At 36.8% G+C, this 22,188-nt stretch overlaps 2 pseudogenes; one reads left to right on the forward strand and one right to left on the reverse strand.

Moving 5' to 3' along the window:
• Window positions 1-342: 342 nt before the first annotated feature.
• On the reverse strand, window positions 343-2,936 carry LOC149991424 (glycine cleavage system H protein, mitochondrial pseudogene; annotated as a pseudogene).
• Window positions 2,937-8,047: 5,111 nt separating this feature from the next.
• On the forward strand, window positions 8,048-8,637 carry LOC149991425 (multifunctional methyltransferase subunit TRM112-like protein pseudogene; annotated as a pseudogene).
• Window positions 8,638-22,188: the final 13,551 nt, after the last annotated feature.

The following is a 22,188-nucleotide window of genomic DNA, read 5'->3' on the forward strand; positions in this document are numbered from 1 at the left end:
AGAGTTTATTTCTGGAATCTCAAATTCATTCCAGTGATCTACATGTCTGTCCTTATGTAGATACCACAATGCTTTGATTGTAGTAGCTTTGTAGTAAGTTTTAAAATCAGTAAGTCCTTTAACTTTCCTCTCCTTTATAAAAATTGTTTTCAATACTTTGTGTCCTTTTAATCTTTATATGAATTTTTACATCAACTTTTCAATTTCTAAAAAAAAAAAAATCTGGAATTTTTATAGTTTGCATTTGATCTACGAACCAAACTGAATTGTTACTATTTTGACATTGACACTTTTTTTTTTTGTTTGTTTGATACCACTTTATTTAGGTGGGGGGGTCTATTCTCACTCTTCAACAGAGTTTATGTATTTCTCATATGCTTCTTCGTTCATTAGTTCATCTAGTTCTGAAGGGTTATTCAGTGTCATCTTGATCAGCCAATCATCTTCATAACAAGATGTGTTGACAAGTCCTGGATTTTCGGCAAGAGTTTCATTAATTTCAGTTACTTTTCCTGTTAGAGGAGAGAAGAGTTCACTAGCTGCTTTCACACTTCCCAAAGCACCAAACTCACATCATTTGTTCAATTTTGTGTCAATTTCAGGCAGAATACAATAAACAACATCTCCCAAAACTTCCTGTGCAGAATTGATTGATTCCCACTCTTCCAATACCATTGTCTGTTGTTATCCATTCATATTCCTCTGCAAACTTACCCAAAGAGATATTGGGGCTGATGTGCAATGTCCTGAAGGTACCCACCCTCAGGACCCAGGGAAGCTGGCAGGCAGGGCACGGTGGGCACCCATGCAGTCGGCAAGCTGCAGGCCCCAGCTGGCACACTCAGCGCCACTCATGGTGCTATGTTCGCAGGAGTGCCAACATTGACCCTTCTGATCCATAAAACTGGGAAGTGTTTCTGTTTATTTAGGTATTCTTTAATTTTTTTGGCCAATGTTTTGTAGTTTTCAATGTATAATTTTTATACTTTTGTTATGTTTATTTACAAGTTTTTAAATTATTTTTGATGCTACTATAAATACAAATGTTTTCTTGATTTTATTTTTGGACTGTTCATTATTAGTATATAGAAATACAATTGATTTTTGTACATTTACTTTGTATTTTTTCACCTTGCTTAACTCATTTACTATAGTTTTTTTTTTTAGAGAATCCTTTAGAATTTTCTATATGCAAGACCACGTTATCCCCAAATACAGACTGTTTTACCTTTTCTTTTCCAATTTGGGTGCCTCTTATTTATTTTCTTGCCTAATTACTTTGGCTAGAACTTTTAGTGCAATGCTAAATACAAGTGGCAATAGTGGACACCTTTTTCTTGTTTGATATTATGAGGGAAGCAAACAGACTTTCACTATTATTATGTTAGCTATGGATTTTTAATAAATGTTCTTTATCATGTTGAATAAATTATCTTATCCTATTACTTTGAGGTTATTTTATCATGAGTGTTTCCCAGATTTTTAAATACTTGTATGCTTTTACTTCATCTATTGAGATGATCATATGTTTTTGTCCTCTTCTCTACTAACATAGTGTGTTATATTGATTTATGAATGTTAAACCAGCCTAGCATTCCTGTTTATTTAAGTGTTAAAAAATATATTTTTATATTTTTCAAACCCAATAATACAGTATTATGACTGCTCTCTAATCTAGTGTCTTCTAAAGAGGCTAAGATAAAATAGAAGAAAAAATATTTAATTATTTTGTATTAATGTTCTCATTTACCACTTCCAATATTTTTCATTTCTTTTCTGTGTATAGAGTTATTCTCTGGTGTCATTCTTTGCTCAACTTTGGCTTCTTTCCTGTCCCTTTGCTTGTGCTGTTATTATCAATTTTATAAATACTTTTTTATGCTATTGTTCTTTAAAGATATTTCCATTTCTAGAGAAATTTTGGGATCACAGCAAAATTGAGAGGAAAATACAGAGATCTCCCATAAACTCCTTGTCCCACACATGCACAGCCTCCCCGTTATTTACATCCTCATAAATGCATCATAATCACCCCAAGTCCATACATTATCTTAGGGTTCACTTTTGGTGTTGTACATTCTATGAATTGGACAAATATATATGACATGTATCCATCATTATAGTATCATAAAGAGTATTTTTACTGCCCTAAAAATTCTCTGTGCTCTGCCTATTCATCCTAACCTTGCACACTGGCAACCACTGATCTTTTTACTAATCTATAGTTTTGCCTTCTCAAGAATGTCATTATAGTTGGAATCATACACTATGTAGCCTCTTCAGATTGGCTTTCATTTATTAATATGCATTAAAGTTACCTCCATTTCTTTTTATGAATTGATTATTCATTTCTTTTTAGAGATGAATAATATTCTATTATCTAGATGTACCATAGTTTATTTATCAATTTACCAACTGAAGGGCATCTTAGTTGCTTCCAACTTTTTGGAAATTATGAGAAAAGCTACTATAAACATACATGTGTATATTTTTGTGTGGATGTAAGTTTTCAGCTACTTTAGGTAAGTACCAAGGACTGCAGTTGCTTAATCATTTGGTCAAGAGTATGTTTAGTTTTGTAAGAAACTGCCAAATTGTTTTGCCAGGTGGCTATACCATTTTTCATTCCCACCAGCATTGAATGAGAGTTCCTGTAGATCCACATCCTTATCAGTATTTGATGTTGTCAATGTTCTGGATTTTGGCCATTCTAATATGTAAATGGAGTCATAGTGTTAATTTGCATTTCCCTGATGACATATGATACGGAACAAATTTTCATATGCTTAGTTACCATATGAATATATTCTTTGGTGAGGTGTCTGTTAAGATCCTTGGCCCAGCCCTGGCTGCTGTGGCTCAGTGGATTGAGCGTCGGCCTGCGAGCTAAGTGTCGCTGGTTCGATTCCCAGTCAGGGCACATTACTCGGTTGCATGTCGGACCCCTAGTTGGGGGCGCAAGTGAGAGGCAACCACACAGTGATGTTTCTCTCCCCCTCTTTCTCCTTTCCCCTCTCTCTAAAAAATAAAAAATAAAAAAAACAACAAACAAATAATAAATTATTTAAAAAAAAAAGATCCTTGGCCCAATGTTTTAAAACACATACTTAAAAAAATATATGTACCACTATGTTCACTGCAGCATTATTCACAGTAGCCAAGATATAGAAACAATCTAAGTGTTCTTCAATGGATGTTTGGATAAAGATGTGATATGTATATACAATGGGGTACTACTCCACCATAAAAAGGATGAAAAATTGCCATTTGTGACAACATGGATGGATCTTGAAGCGAAGTAGGTCAGATGGAAAAGGACAATAACCAAATGATTTCACTCATACGGGGGATATAAAACATAAATCAACAAATGAACTAATAGACACAGACAACAGTATGGTGATAAACACATGGGAAGAGGGTAGGGGGAATAATGAAGAAGGTAAAGGAGGTCAAATATATGGTGACAAGAGGGAGACTAGATTTGGATGGTGAGCATACAATGCAACATACAGATGATGTATTATAGAACTGTACATTAGAAACATAAAAATATTATTGACCAATGTCACCCCAATAAATTTAATTTAAAAAGGAAACAAAAAATATCTTTGGCTTTTAAGTTGAGTTGTTTTACCTATTGTTGAACTTTAAGAGTTCTTTGTATATTTAGGGTAAATTCCTTCATCAGATGTATCTTTGCAAATATTTTCACCTAGTTTGGTGGATTGTCTTCTAATTCTCTTGACATGTCTTTTACAGAGCAGAAGTTTTTAATTTTAAGAAAGTCCAGCTTATCAATTTGATTCATGGATCATGCCTTTGGTGTTACATCTAAAAATTCATTGCCTTACACAAAGTCATCTAGGTTTTCTCCTATGTGTCTTCCAGGAGTTTTATAGTTTTACATTTAGTTTTATGATGTATTTTTATTTAATTTTCTTCATATTGATCTCCAGTTGTTCCAACATCATTTGTTGCAAGGACTATCTTTGCTTCATTGTATTGCCTTTGCTCCTTTGTCAAAATATCAGTTGAGTGTATTTATGTGCGTTTATTTCTGGGCTTGCCACTGTATTCCATTGATCTATTTGTCTATTCTTTTATCCATACCACATTGTCTTGAATACTGTAGCTTTTTTCTAAAGGAAGCTTTTATTTATTTTTAGATAGAGGGGAAGGGAGAGAGAAAGAGAGGGAGAGAAACATTGATTGGCTGCTTCTAATACGCCCCTAAACAGGGGCCTGGCCCACAACCCAGGCTTGTGCCCTGACCAGGATTTGAACTGGTGACCTTTCACTTTTCAGGACAATGCCCAACCCACTGAGACACAGCAGTCAGGGCTGAATACTGTGGCTTTATAGTAAGTTTTAAAGCCATGTAGTGTCAGTCCTCCCAACTTTGTTCTTTGTCTTCAAAATTGTGCTGGCTACTCCAGGACTTTGGCTTCTCCATACAAACTTCAGAATTTGTTCATCGATATCCACAAAAAATAACTTTCTGGGATTTTGATAGGGCTTGCATTGGATCTGTAGACCTATTTGGGAAGAACTGACATCTTGACAATATCGAGTCCTTCTATCCATGAACATGAAATGCCTAACTATTTATTTAGTTCTTTGATTTCATTCATTCTAATTTTGTATTTTTCCTCATATATTTCTTGTACATACATTGTTTGATTTATACTTAAGTACTTCATTTTGGGGGATGCTAATGTAAATGGTATTTTTTGACAAGGCTCATAATTTTATTGCAAAATAGATATTTTAAATAACAACTTGTAATAACTTTGGTTTTTGTTTACCTATCTCCCTTGGGTTTTGTTGCTGTTTCTGTTTTGCTTGCTTTTCTCTATTTGTTTAGTGACTTGCCTGGACTGATTCTTTATGAAGTCTATTTTCTCTGCAGTGTCCAGCCTCTGACATCTTGCTTATTTTCCCCTTTGTTTTGTTTTTATACTTGGCTTTATAGGAGTCACCTCTATCTAGTTCAACATAGTTAGTGTTTAGCCTGTGATCAAATAGGGGTTTTTCTTAAGCATCCAGATTCAATAAAGCTTCTACCCTTTGCCAATGTATCTTTGTATGGCTTGTGGAATGCCTTCACAATTCAGGACCTTTTTTATTCTATCCTGCATTCAAACAGAGTTTAGAAGTTCACAAATAATTTTTCCAGTTTCTCCTTCACAGGCTTAACCTAGGGCATGTGTACAGTCTTCCAGACCACTAGGGAGAAGTTTGATCTTAGTAGGGCCTTTTTGATGGTTTATTTTCCTAGGTCTTTCTGCAAAGATATCTAGCTGGTCTGCTCTTTTCTGTCTTCTACTAATATATAATCATTTTTATACTTCTCACTACTATGATATCTATGGTTTTCTTTCTTTCTTTTTTTTAGTATATTTTGTTGATTATGCTGTTACAGTTGTCCCAATATTCCCCCTTTTGCCCCCATCCACCCAGTAACCCCCTTCCCTCCAGCAATCCCCACCCCCTTAGTTTATGCCCATAGGTCCTGCATATAAGTTCTTTGGCTTCACACTTTCCTACACTATTCTTAACATCCTCCTGTTTATTTTGTTTCTACCAATTATGCTTCTTGGTTTTCAACAACACCTTTAAGTGTGAGTTCCTTTCCTGCTCTGTTCTAAAAAAAGTGAGCCTCCATAGGCTGTGCTTCTATGCTGGAGCTAGATAGGGAAAGGGTGATATGTCAGCCTGTGTCTTCTCGGGTGACATCTCTGCCCTAGGAGCCCTTGAAGTCCTTGTATGACATGTACAATGCCTGGGCCTGGGCACTGGACCTTGGAGAGAACAAATGGGAGTCCCTGGTCTTCCCCAACTGCCACTCACTGTTTGATGCACCTGTCTAGGATATAGGCTCCATATTAGGAGTGGGAGATGTGCAGGGCAGTCTTCTTGGCCATGTTTACCCAGAATAAATTTCCCATGTCACAAAACCAAAGGGTAGAATAAGAGTTACTTGCAGCCTGTCCATGGCAGAGTAAATCTATAGCCCTACAACCAGGACCTGGTGAAGAAGAGAAGTCTTGTTTTTGTTTTTTGTTTTTGGCTGCACCCACTTGGAATAAATCTTCTGAAACATAAAACTAGGATGAGTAGGGGAAAGCCTTAGCTCAAATGCCTCAGATGCCAATCATTCTTGTCAAGATTCCATACATTTTCTTAAATAAATGTTGCATGCCTTTAAACTAATTTTCAGACACATTAAATGATGGGGTATTTTTTGTAATTTTTATCATTATAATGATTATTTCACTTGTGAGAAGTCTGTTGAATTCCTCACACAGCTATTCCAGAAGTTGCTCTGTCCCAATTATTTATCTTAATTCACTACATATTTAGCAAAAAACTACTAGGTGCCAGGTGTTATGTATACTGAGGTTGTTTTAAATAAGAGCTTTATTAAGGTACAGTTGACATATATTAACCCCCAACATTTCCTTCAGCCCTTTGTACTGCCACCCACCCTTCCATGCTCTCATGCAACCATTGATTATCTTTCTGTCACTATAGATTAGTTTTTGTGTCTGTTTTTAATTTACAAAGCTGGTTGGTGGTAAAGTTTATCCTTTACTAAGAAACCCACTTCAGCCAGATTGTTCTTCTCTTGTGAGCAGAATATTTTAGGGATTTTCTTTGTGTGTCTAGATCAAGGTTCCTCAACAGAAAGCCATAATTCTAGCAACCATATTCTGCTTAAAAATGGGCCCTTGGTGACTAGCTCAACAGAGTCATGAGCATAATGTTTATAGACATCCAAAAAGACAGCAACATTTCACTTCTGTTTGGGTTGGTAAATTCATATCCTTCCATTTAAAGAATTGTGGGCCAGATTATAAGTGGTACCTTACTCTCCAGGTTTCTTCTCACTGTCTTTGCCTGCATACCACCAAGGGCTATTCAGCAATCTAGTGTATTCCTATGCCCCTCAGGTGAATGGTTATAAAGTTACAGCAGAATCTGAAGGACCTGGGGTGGCTCAGTTTCTACATGAACCCAGGAACTGATTCCCCAAATCATGTACATGATATTGTCCCTTTTACTCTCCAATAGGGAAATGATACTGTATTTTTAAGTAGCTTAGCTGTTATTAACTGGAAATGATCCTAAGAACAATGATTTATTGCTTGCTTACCATGTGCGAAGCTCCAAGCTAAGTGGTACAGAATTGTTAACCTCATTTATAACAGTCATAATAAACCCACAATGTTGGTTTAATTCTTTCTTATTTTACACAAAACAAAGCTGAGGTAAGGTGACATCAAAGGACTTCTCCTAGGTTATACAGCTAGTGGATAGCAGAGGTAGTATTCGAATTCATATCTAATACCAAGACTACCCTCTGTTCACTCTACTATAATGTTTGATTGCCAAGCTTAGGAATTACCCTCTGCACCCCCAAAATCCTCTCATGGAGGAGAATTCCAACAATATGGCCTTTCATCAGTGTGCCACTTGGTTCCCTGTATTTTTACTGCTTTTATGTAAACCTACATCATCTTTTCACAGGAATTAAGAGAGTTAATTGATATAAATGTTTCTCTTCAGAAAGAACATAGGAATATCTTATCCAGAATATCTGTGAATGAATTCAGATTCAGGCTGTGATTTTGACTGTTTACATGACAGTGAACAACATAAACTTGGCTTATATTCACAGCAATTATGCTTGGGATTTTGTAATACTTAAAAAAATAGTAAGTTCACACCAATAGCTGTCCATGCAACACAGAATTCTAATTTAGCTGTGGTGTGTCAGAAATGGGCAATGATACATACTGCAACATTTTTACAAAAATTACTTTACATAATTTAGGCAAGTTTTCCAGTTTGTGTTATACCTTATGCAAGACTCCCCTTCCCTAAAGCTCTAAAAAGACATTAAATGGAACAGACCTATTTGGCTCAAACTAGAAATTCAAGTTCAAGTCAGTTACTGGCTCTCCTCAGTAGAGGGCAGTGGTGGGCAAGGCAAGGCTGGCAGAAAGGTAAGAGAGCGACATTAATTTCCATTGCTCACCTGGTTCTTTTCCGGCTCCGGCCTTGCACCGTTTTTGTGGAGACATGAAGCTGCTTACCCACAATTTGCTGAGCTCGCACGTGAGAGGGGTAGGACCCCGTGGATACCCCCTGCGCTTGAAGGCCACCGAAGTCCGCATTATGCCGGTGGACTTCAACCCCGAGTTCGTGGCGCGTATCATACCCAAGGTGGAGTGGCCAGCGCTTCTGGAGGCGACCAAGGCCTTGTCTCTGACCGACGTGCCCATAGAGCCGGTGGAGGGGTTTGAGAAAGATCTGTCCTTTCTGAAGACGATGCACCACATCCTGCTGGAGGTGGAGGTGTTGGAGGGCACCCTGCACTGCCCACAGTCTGGATATGTGTCCCCCATCACCCGCGGGATCCCAAACATGCTGCTGGGTGAGGAGGAGACCGGGACTTAATCGCGCCCAGGCATCAGTTTTTCACACTGCGACCATGTCTCTCTTTGTTTATGTATATTCCTGTTTGTTAACTTTGTAAAGTGTGTCCCCAGTTTTGACCCAGAGACATGCCACACAAGTGTTCTTGAGCTCGATATATTTTTTTTTCTCATTAAAGGTTCAAAACCAAAAAAAAAAAAAAAAAAAAAAAAAATTTCCATTGCTCACCCAGTAAGTGCTCAAGCACAGTACTTAATACTTTACAGATAGTATCTTATGAATCCTGACAATGACCCTATAAAGGAAGGATAATTAGCACTATTTTAGTCTCAAAGAGGTGAATGAATTAAACACAGATCTGGTGCCTGTCAATTCAATACCACCATGCTGTTTCATGAAAACTAGATTCCAAAGTTCCATAACTGAGAGTTTATACTGATGAACTAAAAGAGCAGGCTCACTCAGGACATAGTAGATCCTACATATGATGAAAACTTAAAGATCTGGACTGGCTGGAACAATGGGAAGCAGTTAACAAGGATGACATGTAACTAGTTACAAACTTTGGATCCAGTGACAAGATGGAAATTATCTAGAAGTGGTTCAGAGGACTGCAAACCTGACATAATAGGAAACAGTTGAGAGACCTGAAGATTAGGCCAGTGTGCCTGGCACTATGAATGTGCTCAAAAATGGTGGAAATAATGAATGTAGAAAATGTCATGAGGAATATGACATTGTAACTATCCAAAGGGCACTTAGTTACTAAAAGGGTACAGACTATTTTATGACTGCAAAGACTAGGCCTTGGTTCAGCCGGAGGCATATTTTAGTTACTTAAAGGAAATAATATTGTAAAAGACAGAGATATCTCCAGAAGAGAGAGCAACTCAAAACTGGTATGAGTTGCTTTGTGAAATTAGGTTATAAAGATGACCCTCAGGAACTCTTTTTGACTTTAGTATGTTCAGATTTTGCGCTGGTCAAGATTCACAGAATGACACCTTTACTTACCCTTGTCAAGTGAAGGTCTTAATGTTTCCCAAGAATGAACTGGTTGGTTCACAACACTTAAGAGCTAGAGCATTCAGATCATTAGAACAACTCTACAAAGAACTTGTCCACAGATGTCCTAAGAAATTAGTTATAGGAGAAATTCTGAGATGGTCTCACAAGAGGGAGCCAGTGATGTTCCATTGGAATCTGGGCATTGAACCAATTCACTTGAAGGCTACAAATTTATCTTTTGCTCAGAGAAACAAACAAACAAAAAGATCAAAAAGTTTAATCATATCATTAAACGAGACGTCTTTGAAATACACATACTCAGGGTATAATACCAAATAAAGCCTAATGATGATGAAATCCAGAAATATGCAATCCTAGCCACATCTGAATAATTACTCAGTCAGCATTTCCCTGGTTCAGTCTGCTGTATGCCAGTCTCTGTTTTGGTTAAAGGAGGTAACAGAGATAATGAGCTACAATTCACATCTTTGAAAGGGTCACCATTATCTTGATAGATAATATACTCCCTAGTATGAGCAGTTCTAGAATAGATACCTATACAAAAGGCTATGGGACCACAGAAAGGGTAGAGTTGGAATGAGAGAAAGGTACACAGATAATATGTCATGTGAACTAGACCTTGAAGAATAGTTGAGAGTTCACTGTGTAGAAAGAAGGTGGAAATATTCTAGCAAAGGGTACAAAATATGCAAAGACAAAGAGGTGGGAAAGATCTTGGCATATTTGAAGAAGATAGTTTGTCAGATATGGATTGCTTAGGTCATAGGGTGTGTGAGGAAGTGGTGAATCAACTTCTTGGTATTCTTGCTATGGGGAGATTCTGTCTAAAATAGATTTTCAGCAAACTTACCAATTGCTGATACCATGAACACGCTTCCACTGCTGACCCTAGACTGGGCTGTGTCCTTGCCATTAGAAATATGGTTGTTATGAGACCTCCATAATCTATCTTTTGAGGGTTATCAAAGCCACAGTGAACAGGTAGGGGACAAAAGAGATGTTTCTTGGAGACTTTAAGCTGGTAATAAGCCATCTCATTATTTTGCCTCCTCCAGGCAGCACTTCCAGGAATGAAATGATTATTATGGAGGTGTTCACTAGGATCTATGCCCAGATTTGCCAGCGATGAGACCCTAATACTGAGAGATCAGAAGGGAGTGCCAAATGTGCCAGCCTACCTGGGCAACATTAGCTATTAAAGGCCCATGCTTTTCCAGAGAGAAGTATCCAAAACGCTTCATTCAGGAATCCTTATTGCTGTTATTACAGACCATTCCTAAAGAGATGAATTGCATTTGTGGGTAGCCTCCTTTTTCTACTGCTAACCCTCTTTTGAAGAAGTCAAATACGTTATTTTTAATTGTACTCAGTTGATTTTATGGACCATAAGGGAAGAAACCTTATGTACAATGCTCATTAACACCCTTCATCATCCTCAAACAAATAATCAGGTTGGAAAATGATAAAAAGTACTAGTACCATGCTGAACATTTAATAAAACTCTAACCACAGCTTGGTTAAGATTGTTCTGAAATGAGTTACTAGAAAAGGATGGCCATTAAGCATTAAGACATCATTGAATATGACACTCTATATTCAACAGTAAGAGTCTGTCTTGCTACTTAAAAATAAGAAAATTTTAAGACTTGCCTTCATTATCTTCACCCAAGGTTTCATAAAGACATATACATAGAATAATATATTCTTAGAAGCACTGTTAATTTAACCTATCTTTATTCATTTGTAACAAGACAGTTGGTTTTGTTAAGATTTATGAGGCAATAATAGAATCCTGTAACTCTAATTGAAACCATGGAGTCTATGCTAAACATTGTTCAGAATATAGATGAACCCATGTGGTACTACAGCTTTGATCAACTGTGAAATTGTTGCTCCTAGGGTGATGTGACAATAGAACAAAAGAATAATGAAACTTTTTTCTTGTATAACTATCAGGCATTGAATCTTCAGCTACAATTTCTGAGGGAAAAATAGAGGGCCAATATTTCTGCACCTACCAGAATTCAAACCTAGCCTTGCTAAAAGGGTGTCTGTCTCTCTATTCAACATGGAAAAATTATGTTAGCTAAGGCACTAATGATATTCTGTATATCAAGAAGAGATTGGGTCCATTGTTAGATTTATGTCCGGGTTTGTTTCTGCATAGTTTGGGGGGACTTGGAAGGTGACCATAGTAATTTTCTTTAGCAACATTGGGTTGTATTGCTAACAGCTCCTTATCTACTTTTCCTGCTACCCAATGTGACACTGACCAACACTATCAGGGAAATACAAAGTCTTCCCTGATCTTAGAACTGTTCCTGATCATGTCAAGTACATGCTGTCTCTACTTCACATTATTAGTGTTTAATTACAATTAACATAGTACTTTCTTTTTTCTGATTGTTTCTTGAGAATAGAAGTCATGCATCCCTAGCTAAGCAATGAGATTTAAGGTAGCAGACATATCCAAGTCTGAATACCTCCTCACTAGCTATAAGTCACCTAAGTCCTTTGGGCCTTAGTCCACAAAGTGGGGAAGGTGCTATCTTTCCCACAGGATGGCCTTAAGAATATGTGAAGTGCTTGGCACATTTCTGTAAATGAAAGTTACTTTCCTCTTTCCTCTTAACTATTCCTACATCTGGTAAGATAACACAGGATGATCTGATCAGCTGTTCAGTAATCTTGACTAAACATAAAGGATAAACATTTTATTCCATGCTTTTTATGTCCAATATTGCTAGGGTTCTTTGTTCTAATCTCCCTCCAGCTTTAGACCCAGGTTTAGTCACTCCTTGGCTGCACATGGTGTGTCAACAACAGACTAAGCCCTCTGGGAAATGTGGTCCATAAGCACTTCCTATTCTGATAGAACAAACAGAGTAAGTCTCACTCACACCTTAATCCTAAGGAATGTGCCTTTTTTCTTCTCTTTGACATACTGGCTTAGAGCCACATCTTCTCCCTGAGGAAGCAGACAACAGAGAATCTGTGACTATGTCTGTTTCAGAGCAACAAGATGGCCACCTGCCTTAGTTTTCTGATGATTAACCCCTTTAGTCAGATTGCCTTTACAACCAGTCTGAGGGAATGCCTGATGTAGCTTAGGAGCTGCTGAGAAGGGTCCCTTCTGCAAAGTGCAGCTTTCTCATTGCTCCCTTCCTTACTACCCCAAAAGGTTAAAAAAGAAAACTGCCTTCTCCAAGGGCACTCTTCAAAAAACCCACCTTTATGTCTCCAATCAAGGAAGAATACTTAAAACCTAAGACAACTCTGACAGACCTTTATGTGAGAAAATAGACTAAAATATTTTCTTCCAGTGGTAGAAAACTAAATTCGTTTTGAACTCTTTGATCCAGACAGCCCCTGCAACTACAGGGAGAGCCTATCACTGGAAATTGTCAAGTGACCTCCAGGCCTACATTCAGGCTTCATGAATTTTTATCTTCCTCTGAGTGGACACAAACTAGGAAGAATATTTCCACTTGATTATTCCTAGATATACTTTTGGTTCTGCAAACTCACCCATCCATCCCTTGCATAGCTGAACCATGGTAGCACTCACACAGTCCCACACACAGCCATATACTTCCACAGTCACACACATGACCGCATACCCTCATACATACAGTTATAAATCTCCCAAAACAAAGAGGAGAGACAGGGAGCCCCAGAGAGATGGAAATGTCCTGGGAGAAGAGATTGAGCAATGAGGTAAGGAAGAGGACAGAGAAAAGTGAGAGAATCCCAGGCTAGTAATTTGTTCTTTGTTGGTCTTTCCCCTGAATCACTTAAAGGTTTTGAATGGCAGGGGCCTCTTCTTGGATGATGCTGAAGGTCCCCACCTTAAATCATTTCCTGCCCCAGTTAATGGCCACTCTGCAGGGGTCTATGACCTCCATCCTTTGGAGAATGTTTGAAGAATCAAAATGTTATCCTGCTTTAAGAGAATTACTCTCCCAAAAGCAGTGGAAGAGACTTGAAGTGAAGGAGCTTGAGGGATTATTAATGTTATATGGGGATTTAACCTTGTGATTTTCAGGACATGTAGATAATAATTGAAAGAATTGTGTTCTGCTAAACAAATTATTATCAGGCTCATTCCAGCTGATATGCCTTTCCTCATCTCTTCACAGAAAGGTATGTAATACATGTCAGTATCCCTAAGAGCAAGGCCTAGCATTGAGCTGAGTACAGTTGCTACCTACTAGCCACATGTGACTATTGAGCATTTAAAAGTGACTAATCCAAATTGAGATGTTTGTAAGTTTAACATACACAGCAGATTCCAGACTTAAAATGAAAAAACAATGTAAAATTGTAAAATATTTTACTAATAACTTTTTACATTGATTACATGTTGAAATGTTAACACTTTGAATACACTGGGTTAAATAAAATAAATTTTAATTTATTTTGCCTGTTTCTTTTTACTTTTTTTATGTGAATACTTCAACATTTATAATAGCATATATGTAACTCTCATATTTCTAGTGAACAGCACAGCTTAGTACCTTGCCTGTCACATAGTTGACATTCTATAAATGTTTGTTGAAGGAACCCAAAATCAAACAAACAAAAATGACAAGAACCTTAACAAAGGTATAAAGGAATGGCTGGTTCAGCCCTGGGCTTAACCCCAATCCCTTTCTTCCTCCTTCTGAGTCTCCAAGCCCAAGAGGAAGAATTTGTGCTGCTGGGACTCCTTATGTGACCCTTTAAAGCCCTTTTACTAGCATTAAATGGATTTTAAAATTCTTAAAAGAAAAGGCTGTATTCTATGGCCCTTGACTCATCTAATAGAAAGTAAGCTTTTTCTCGGGAGAAGCTCAGGTACTGAAAGCATAAAGAAAACTTTGGGAGTTGGATATAATAGTTTATAAAACCATTGATTGGGATTTCATTCGTCTTTTGGGACTAAGTAAGATACTTTCACCCCAGGGAACTTGCTGAAGCATTTGGGAAGAGGAGGAGTGAAGTTATTTAATGCCCCCTGATATTTCCAAATTACCAGGCATCACATTTATGAAGAATACGGGGAAATGGTGTTAGAAAATATAAGCGTTTTTCATGACATTTAAGCAAAGCAAGATTCCCCTTTCCTTTCAGAAGGTCTAAGTGTCTGGAATACAATAGAGCCTGGGACTTGATAAATGTTCCCTGAATCAATGAATGAATAATAACACAGAAAAGGAGGCAATTGAGTATTGTGGAAGAAGTGTAACATTAATAGCTGGGGAAAATTTGGTTTGATTACTGGCTCTTCCTCATACTAGCTGACTTAAACTCTCCTGGCCTTAGTTTTTCATCTGTAAAATGGGCTTAATTGTCTATTTCATAAGTTCAGTATAAGGATTTAGTAAGTTATTGCATTAAAGCACTTATCTCTCTACCTGGCATACAGTAAACAGTCAATAATTGCTAGCTATTCAACCCAAAGGGAGTGAAGAGGCCTTCCCATAGCAATGTTACACATCTCATCACGCAACTGACATCATTTGTCTTTACATAATTGCTAATGAGATACTTAGCTGTGAAGAATGTGAGAGGCCTTAGTGTTGATCTCTTATGGATATCTGAGAAAAAAACATTGTTTCAAGCAGTAGCCAAGTTTGGGACACAACTATAGGCCTGGAGGCAAATCATTCACTTATCTATCTATCTATCTATCTATCTATCTATCTATCTATCTATCTATCTAACCACCCATCCATCCATCCATCCACCCATCATACTGAGTGTCAAGCATTGTTTTAGACAATGGGGATATATCAATAAATGAAGCAAAGATTCCTGCTGTTATGGAGATTTTTTTCTAGTAAAACATACACAATATATAGATGATGTACCATAGAATTGTACACTTGAAACCTATATAATCCTATTAACCAATGTCACCCCAATAAATTTAGTTTAAAAAAAAGAAAATCGCTCCAATTATTTATAGTCTCTGACTTGATTTGGAAACCACTACCTCCAATGACAGCACTGACCTCTCAAATGAACAATTCTAGGGCTCACCTGAGGCCCCCAAAATGTGCTACTTCAACACCTCTGCCACTCCCACACATAGCCATTCAATTTAATCCCTCCTTAGTCTCAAATCAATCAAAGGATTTAGAAGTTCCCTGCTCCACATTATGCAATGGTCTTCACTATCTTCTCTGCCTGCTACCCACACAGAGATCACCCTAACATCCTCTAAGAAACCAAATGCACTACAATTGATGTACCAAATCCTCAGAAGGTGAACAATATCCAGGGCTCTACCACTGGAAAAGTACAGTATCTCATTTCCTCTACCGCTAGCTTCTCCCTAGGATGTATCATGGTGCAATGAAAGTAGCATGGGATTTGGCATCAGGACTCAGATTCTAGCTCTGCAGTATACTGTATAGCTTTGAGCAGACCATTTTAACTCTCTGAGCTTCCACTTACTCACCTGTGAAATGGGTGTCTCCCTTAATGGGTTATAAGAGTACCTAAAGGGCATAGTGCCTAGCACAGAGTTTGTACTTCAGAAGCATTAGTTCTTTTTTTCCCAAAGTCCTTCCAACCAAGTTGGGTGTTACCTCAGGAACAGTGTGAAAGCAATTCTTGATTGGATTAGGACTAAAAGCATTTGCTTAGTAGAGGGTTCAAGCTGGCTAGTTTCTCAGCTTCGCATTGAGTAATATCAAGTTATTAACATAACTTGAACCTGGCAACAGTGGGAGTATATCCACTATGGAAATCACAAATACTACACATATAGGTTTTATTTCTTTAATTTTCTCTAGAGAGCCAATTTACCGGCACACGATTGCCTTAAATGCCAAGACACAAGGAAAACTCAGGGACAAAGAAAAGGCAATTACTTGTCATTTTGAAATAGAGACCTTTCTATAGGTTGATCAAACACTAATTTTATTAACCAATGTCACCCCCAATAAATTTAATAAAATGTTTAAAAACTGCCAGGAAATGTAATTAGTCAGTACTTCTATACAAAATATTTTATGTGACATTTAAAAATTCTTATTGCTCCCAAAATATAAAGATCAGCAACATAAGCCACCACAGGTATATTATCACAGGGTCTACTACATAGCAGGTGCTCAGTAAGCATCTGTTAAATTCATAAACCCAAGAGAAATTATTTGACACTTTTCATCTAAGAAATAGAACCAGAAGTTTGAGAAAAACACTCAGGATGTGGAAAATAAGCCTCAGGAGAAAAGAATTTTAGGGGAGAGGTGAGAGCACAAGCCAGAATTCTGGGGAGAAAAGTTCTGAAAGGGTATATAGGCTCAAGGCAACTGAAAAGGTGGAGCACAGAATCCAAATGAAGAGGTCCACAGTAGGGTACACAACAAGTACATGGGGGAAATTAACAAATGGAACTAGGTCCTGAAAAGGTAACAGGAATATAAATTTCAGAATTATACTTTATCTGGAAATGTATTTTATAATTTAATTTGTTTAGTAATCTTATTCTTTATAGTCATCATAATAATTATTATTTTCTTAAACCACTGCATTTTAACACTTTGTTGATATATAATTTACATATGGTAAAATTCACCCATTTAAAATGCATGGTTCAAGGAAATGTTAACATATTTATAGAGTTGTGCAACTATCACCCCAATCTAATTTTAGAACATGTCAATTATAAAAAAAAAAGAAAACAACCTTGTGTCATATGTAGTCAATCCCCATTCCCACACCCAGCCCCAGGCAGCTACCAATGACTTTGTCTCTACAGATTTTTAAAAAAACATTTTATATAAATGTAATCATAAATACATAGCCTTATGTATCTGGCTTCTTTAATTGAACATAATGTGGTATAGATTCATTCATATGATGGCATGTAAAAATGCTCCATTTTTTTAATTGCTGAAAAATATTCTATTATACATGATGTTTTATTTATCCATTCACCATTAGATGGACATTTGGGATGTATCTGTTTTGGGACTAGTGTAAATAATGATTTATGAACATTCATATACAAGTTTTGGTGTAGACATAAGTTTTCATTTCTTTTGGGTAAATATGTAGCTAGGAATAGAATTGTTGAGTTATATAGTAATTGTATACTTAACATTTGTGGAACTGCCAAACAATTTTCCAAAGAACTGCACCATTTTACATTCCCAACAGCAATGTATGAGAGTCCCAATTTCTCTATATCCTCACTAACATTAGTAAGTGGAAAATGTTACCTCATAGTAGTTTTGATTTTCACTTCCCTAATGACTAATAATGTTGAGTATCTATTCATGTGCTTATTGCCCATTTGTTTATATTCTGTGGAAAAAATATTTATTCAAATTCCTACTCTGTTTTTTTCCAATTAGAAGTTTATTTTATTTATTATTTAGTTATTTATTTATTTTCTGTTTTTCAATTACAGTTGTCCCATTTTCCCCCATTTCTCTCCCGCACCCAGCCCACCCGTTCTCCCACAATCATATCCCTCCCAGTTGTCCATGTCCATGAGTCATTTATACACGTTCTTTGACTAAACCCTTCCCTTACTTATCCCCCTTCTCTCCCTCCCCTCTTCCCCCTATTGACTGCTATTCTGCTCTTTGTTCTATTTAGTTCTTTTGTTTGTGTTGTTCTTTAGTTTCCTGTATTAGGTGATATCCTATGGTATTTTTCTTTCTTTGCCTGGTTTATTTCATTAAGCATAATTCTCTCTAGTTCCATCCATGTTGTTGCAAATGGCAGGAGTTCCTTCTTTCTCTCTGCTACATAGTATTCCATTGTGTAAATGTACCACAGTTTTTTGATCCACTCATCTACAGATGGGCACTTAGGCTGTTTCCAGCACTTAGCTATTGTAAACAGGGCTGCTATGAACATAGGGGTGTGTAAGTTCTTTTGAATTAGGGTTTTAGGATTTTTCGGGTATAATCCTAGCAGTGGAATCGCTGGTTCAAAAGGCAGTTCCATTTTTAGTTTTTTGAGGTAATTCCATACTGTTTTCCATAGTGGCTGCACCAGTCTGCATTCCTATCAACAGAGCAGTAGGGTTCCCGTTTCTCCACATCCTCGCCAGCACTTGTTGTTTGTTGAGTTGTTAATGATGGCCATTCTGACTGGTTTAAACTGGTATCTCATTGTGGTTTTTATTTGCATCTCCCTGATGGCTAATGATGTTGAGCGTTTCTTCATGTGTCTATGGACCTTCTGTATGTCCTCTTTGGAGAAGTGTTTGTTCAGGTCCTTTGCCCATTTTTTAATTGGGTTGTTTGTTTTCTTCATGTTGAGTCGTATAAGCTCTTTATATATTTTGGAGATCAGTCCCCTGTCTGTGATATCATTGGCAAATATGTTTTCCCATATGGTTGGTTTCCTTTTCATCTTGCTGATATTTTCTTTTGCTGAGCAGAAACTCTTTAGTTTGATGTAGTCCCATTTGTTAATTTTTTCCTTTATTTCTCTTGCCTTAGGAGATGTATTCGTGAAAATGTTGTTACGTGGGATATCTGAAATTTTCCTGCCTATGTTTTCCTCTAGGACTTTTATGGTGTCATGGTTTACATTTAAGTCTTTGATCCATCTTGAATTTATTCTGGTGTGTGGTGTAAGTTGGTGGTCTAGTTTCATTTTTTTGCATGTCCCTGTCCAGTTCTCCCAGCACCATTTGTTAAAGAGGCTCTTCTCACTCAATTTTATGTTCCTTCCTCCTTTATCAAATATTAGTTGACCATAGAGGCCTGGGTTTATTTCTGGACTCTCTATTCCGTTCCACTGATCTATGTGTCTGTTCTTATGCCAGTACCAGACTGTTTTGATCACAGTGGCTTTGTAGTATAGTTTGATGTCTGGTATTGTGATTCCTCCTGCTGTGTTCTTCTGTCTCAAGATTGCTTTGGCTATTCGGGGTCTTTTTTGGTACCATCTCATGCAGTCTTGATGCTAGGAGTTCTGAAACCTTTTTGGATAGTCCCAAATCTCATGCCAAATCATTCAACTCATGCTGATCAAAACCCTTATGAACCGAGTCATCTTCAATTTCAAAATCTTCATCATTGCTGTCACTTAGTTCTTCACCATACTACTGTTTTTTAAAAGAGGGTAGTTCAGTGAAAACTGGCACTGGGATTTCAGCTGAATGAGGCATTGGGCGCATAGCTGATGATAGACCAGGATACTCTATTTTAGCTTTATTTTCCTTGTTATATCCTGACATTTTCACTATACAAAAGTAACAGTCATTTGAATGATCTCTGGGCTCCTTCCAACCCATAGGTATACCAAATGGCAATTTATCATGTGTTCCCTTCGCCCAAATCCATAAACTTTTGACACACTTCTTGCACACCTTGTGAGGGGCCCAAGACTTATCTTGATCACCAAGTTTTACTTTAAAATATGCAAAATAGGCTTGCCTGACAAATGCGCTGATGTTTGTCCTTCGACTGGGAATGGTGAAACTGCCACAGATATAACAAAACGAATCAGGGTTGTTTAGGCACGTACGATGAGAAATAGCAGAGGCAGACACAATCTGAAGGAAAGGAAATAAGTACGTATGTAGTTTATAAAAAGACTAATTCTGCTAACTGCTTGTATACAGACAAGAACTCGGACTACACTTCGGAACACAATTCATTATACAGAGTTGCACACAACCTCTCACCACACTGTCTCATGTGTAACTGAATAGCCTAGACAAGTAAGAACCTGTTGCTGGTCTCCAAGGTTGCTGCCCACCCCTCCCCACTTGAGGGAGGTTTGCTCTCAGCCAATAGGAGAGCACTAGTGCTTCCTGAGATCCAGGCTCGATCCAGCCTAGAGTGGTCGCATTAAGATAAGCTGTAGAGAAAAACTTGACGTGATAGGAGAAAACTAACGCTGTTTTGAAATTAGGATGCCTATTTAAGTCTAAAACCGCTGAAAAATCGAACTCAACAGGAATTATGTTAAAAATCATTCCCCTGTGTTATTTATAGATATATTCTCCCAGAGTTTGTGGTGACATTTCACTTTCCTAATGGCATCTTTTAAAGTGAAAAAAAAAATTTAACTTTGACTAAATCTAGTTTATCATTTTTCCTTTTATCACTTGTGATTTTGATGTCATGTCTAATATTTTTTTGTGTAACCCAAGATTGTGAAGATTTACTCCTATGTTTTCTCTGAAGAGTTTTGTAGTTTAAGCTCTTATACTTAGGCCTACTATACATTTGGCATTAATTTTTTGTGTATGGTGTGAGGTGAGGTTCAAGGCCAAATTAACTGCTTGCATGTGGATATCCTATTGGCTATACACCATTTGGCTAAATACCAGTTTTAGTCAATCCTATTGGCTAAACATAATTTCCTTCCCTCTCAACTTTCTTGGCAATTTTGTTAAAAATCAGTTGAACATAAATGTAATGACTTATTTCTAGGATCCAAGTGATCTCCATTTATCTATGTCTATCCTTAGATCAATACCATACTAACTTGACTACTGTAGCTTTGTAGTAAATTTTGAAATGGGCAGGTATGTATCTTCCAAGTTCAATACTTTTCAAGATTGTTTTTGGATATTATTCGTCCATTGTATTTCCACATGAATTTTGGGATCACCTTGTCATTTTCTGCCAAAAACAAAAAAGGCATCTGAAATTTTGGTAGGGATTTGGTTGAATCTGCAGACACATTTGGGAAGTATTGCTATCTTAACAATAGTCTTCTAATTCATAAACATGGGATGTCTATTTAGGTCTTATTTCATCACTTTCACTATTGTTTTGTAGTTTTCAGTGTATAAGCATTATACTTATTTATCAAATGCATTCATAATTATTTATTTTTTGGTACTAGTGTGAATGGAAATTTAAAAATTTTTTATTTTCAGATTCTTTATTGTTACTGTAAAGGACTACAATTGCCTTATAATGTTAATATATTCTGAAACCATGATAAACTAATTAGTTCTATTGTTTTTTTAGTGGATTCCTAACAGTTTTCTATATATAAAGTCATGTCATCTAAAGACAGACTTATTTTTTCTTGTCTAGTCACCCTGACTAGAACCTCCAGTACAATGCCAAATAAAATTGGTAAAAGCATACATTTTTGTTTTGTTCCCATCTTAAAGAGAAGCAATCAATCTTTCTCTGTTTAATATGATGTTATCTGTAGGGTTTTCATAGATACCCTTTATCAGCTTGAGGCATTCCTTTCTCTTCCCATTTTTTTTAGGGCTTTTTAAAAAAATCACGAATGAGTTGGGTTTTGTCAAATGCTTTTTCTGCATTTATTGAGTTGATCATGTTCTTTCTGTACTTTACTAATGCAATGTTTACATTGACTGATTTTTGGATGTTAACACATTGTTGACCAGCTATTTTATACAAAAACTATCCCATATAACTGGCTATTTTTTATAATTGAATATGAAAATGAAACAATCTAAATAAATTTCAATATGTTTTATTTATATATAATGTAGTGAAATGAAACTGTACATATCTTCTATATAACTTTGAATAACTTTTTTTGATATGATTAACTGCATACCATTCACCTATGTGCAGTGGTACACAACCATTGTTTTCTTTTCCAATAATATTTCAGCAGTAGGCATGCTGTTACAGTGATTATTCTGGTAAATATGATGCCAAGAATAAAAATATGGCTCTAATACAGAGAACACAGTTTCTTGTAGCTTTTTGCCTTCACCCAAATAGATTTTGAAATTGCAAATGTAGCCAGTCTGAT

The sequence above is a fragment of the Furipterus horrens genome, unplaced genomic scaffold (assembly GCF_987537825.1).
Source record: "Furipterus horrens unplaced genomic scaffold, mFurHor1.1.pri manual_scaffold_17, whole genome shotgun sequence".
In the NCBI taxonomy this organism is placed as follows: domain Eukaryota; kingdom Metazoa; phylum Chordata; class Mammalia; order Chiroptera; family Furipteridae; genus Furipterus; species Furipterus horrens.